This window comes from Eurytemora carolleeae, unplaced genomic scaffold, assembly GCF_000591075.1.
Source record: "Eurytemora carolleeae unplaced genomic scaffold, Eaff_2.0 scaffold1059, whole genome shotgun sequence".
NCBI lineage: Eukaryota > Metazoa > Arthropoda > Copepoda > Calanoida > Temoridae > Eurytemora > Eurytemora carolleeae.
The window spans coordinates 15,368-18,857 of NW_019397280.1; positions in this window are offsets into that span (position 1 = coordinate 15,368).

Sequence of the window (3,490 nt, forward strand, 5' to 3'; positions counted from 1 at the left end):
TAACACAAAATAAAACCACTATTTGTCCAGTTTCAACTTTTCCCAGGGTTAAAAAAAATGTTTAGAATTCCAAATAGAATTATAAAATTTGAATGTGATTGTAGTTTGCACCCTACAAGAGGAGAAAACACGATATCAGTGTAGGATTAAAATGACCCCCCTCCCCCTCCTACTTATCCTAAATTACGCCTATTTTCAAGTTGTATATTGTGTATTCAGTATGACTGTATGAATGCTAAGTTAGAACTGGACTCAAATATTTATCAATAAACATTAAACAATATACTTGCTGATTGTGGAATAAGGAAAGGGGGGGGGGTGTCCGGGGCGACAACCGTATTTATATGCACTCCGAGCCACAATTATCGTCATGTTTAATCTAATCCGAACCACAAACATCGTATTGTATGATTGATCTATGGATATTTTTCATTGGTAGTGTATTGCATGACTCGGTTTTATCCCAGACAAAAAATGTTAAAGGTTATGATAATGTTGCTTTTGATTCGAATCCAAGGGAAAAAAACAGCAAATAGCACTATTACTTAAGTTTATATTTTTAGATCGTTTTCGGTAAGTGTGCGAATTTTTATATGATTTTGAATAGAATTTTTAAAAAGTCTATGATTATGATAATTCCGTTTATTAAGTTCTGTTTTCTAACTTTGTGTGTAGTGTGCGGCGTGGAGAGATGAAAAAGGGAACGATTGCCCTCCCCTACTCTTTTCGCGTGCGGCGTGGAGAGATGAAAAAGGGAACGATTGCCCTCCCCTACTCTTTTCGCGTGCGGTGTAGAGAGATAAAAAAGGGAACGATTGCCCTCCCCTCCTCTTTTCGTGTGCGGTGTAGAGAGAGATAAAAGGGGAACAATTGCCCTCACCTCCTCTTTTCGTGTGCGGTGTGGAGAGATGAAAAAGGGAACAATTGCCCTCCCCTTCTCTTTTCACTCAGCAGTCAGCACTCTAGTGTTAAAACAGCTTTTATACAAGATAAGAGCTTAACCCCAAACTTAAAACTTAAAATATCGTATTTCATATTTTTTTAACAAAACCATGATATGAAATAACATTAACAATCAGTATCAATGTATCATTAAGTCCGGACCCGCCTAACCAAGGTGGCTGTTTGGCTTGGATGGTCAAAACAAAAATTAACCAAGGGTGTCTAAGATAAAGGGGAGTAGCCGTACAACAAGATGTTTAGATATTGTACTGAAAAAATTGTCCATTATAAAGTTTGCTGCATATATTTGGCCTGTGTAAAGCATTCAGAGTGGGATGTTTTCAAAGCGAAATTAGCTTATGCGGTTTTTTGAAGTAACAAAGTAAAATAACCTGGCAAGTGTCGATTCAAATTATAAGTAAAAGATGTGCCTTTTGTCTCCCCATTTTACCCAATGTGGGCCCCCCAACCCTGAAAACTTTCAGTTACGTGGCCCGAACGGATTGTACGGTACCGTGAAATAATTAAGTGCATGAATATGTGCAGTATTGCTTAATCTTTTTAAACGTTCCAGGGTAGGGGGGGGGGGGGGGAAGGGGGCCTCCCCTTGTTGAGTCCAAATCCCCCTTAAAATTAATGATTTTCATTTACCCAGCCCCCTATTTGTATACGACCATTTGTACTATATATTTTCTTATAACGGACTATGTGGACAGAATATGTGTATATATATACATATAATATATATGAACAGATAAGTCTAAGAACCATATGGTTTATTTACTCAGCATCTTTTCACTTTTATCTCAACAGAGGCAACCATCGTTAAAATATAAACTGTAATTTCATGCTGGATTATTTATATTTTTTATCCTTACAGTCAGGCAGTTCTGACGCTACTTAAAGGGACTGTATTGTCACGCAGTTCTGACGCTACTTAAAGTGACTGTCGGCGTAAATTTAGGTGATCTCCATTTTAAAGGGGCAGTCCGATTAACAATGGCATTCTCAGATTCTTAGCCGGAGAAAAAATTTTCTATTTCTAACTGAAAATTAATAGTTTTCAATTGAGGTTTCATGCCAAAAAAAATGACAAAAAATGAAAAAATATTTAGTTTATAAAATCGACAATTTCTTTCCGATTGTAGATCAGATAAAGATATAAAAGCTATAAAAGGCACCGTTGTGAATCAGACAGAAACTCTTTAAAATATAGGTCACTCAAATTACATTGACAGTCCCTTTAAAACAAATTGTTGTTTTAAATAGTGAAATATTAACTTTATTTTACATTTGATTTGTATTAGCTTAAAGATAAAAAATGTTTTTTTTAGTTTTAAAGTTATTACAATACTTTTTCCAATTCTCAATTTTTTCTTTAAAATTCCACGGGCAATGCCGGGCACTTCAGGAAAGTACGGTATAAAGCATAAGGAATTACTAACGGTGTAATTCTGGCAGTTGCCTAAGGAAGTTACGCTCACTTGCCGCGTTGAATTACAAGCCGAGAGAGGTTTATTTATACTTTAGGGTTAGGCTGTGTTAAGACGCTCTCTGGGCCGAGCGCTGCGGCTTGGACAGACTAGAAGACCAAGCGCCACGGCTGGAACTGCAGGGTAGGGGCCGAGCGCCGCGGCAAGAACAGGCTATCTTACTGTCTTGTAATTCAACGCGGCATGCGCTCGTAGCTTCCTTGGGCTTCTGCCTGTAACTCCGGTAAACCAGTAAACCCAAATAGATTCTAGTACTTGATAATCTATTTGAAGTGGTTAGGTTACACCGGGGGACACAAATAGACCAGTGTAAATATACCCTTAGGGTTTACACCAGTGTATTGCATTTCTTTATTAGAACGGCCTTAACTTAATTTTATTTTTATCGATTTAATCTTCTCAGATACAGTATTATGTACATTATAAATAAAAAGTTTAGATAATAGATAATTATTTTCAAATAGTTTCTCGTAGAGCAACTAAGCAAGGAGGAGGGGGCTAGAAGACACCCCCCCCCCCATCCCACTCTTAGTGCCCATAATTAAACCTATACAGTATAAATAATACTGAGAATCACTAATTCATGGAAGGATAACCCCCCCCCCCTCCACCTATGCCCCCCTAGAACCTTTATTGTCCCACCCTTCTCTCCTAAACCGAATATTATATTTCCAAATAAAATGGAAATTTGACTTATACAAACAATTCAAAATTTTAAAACTTAATCTTTTTTTATTTTACATAAAAATTAACAAAAAATTGCATTAATCTTTTTTCAAATTGTCATTTTAACCAAACTCACAAGACAAGCTAACCAGACAAAATAACCAGACAAACTAACTAGGCAAACTAACCAGACAAACTAACCAGACAAACAAACCAGAAAAACTAACCAGACAAGCTAACCAGACAAACTAACCAGACAAATTAACTAGACAACTAACCAGACAAACTAACTAGGCAAACTAACCGGACAAACTAACCAGACAAACTAGCTAGACAAGCTAACCAGACAAACTAACCAGACAAACTAACCAGACAAACTAACCAGACAA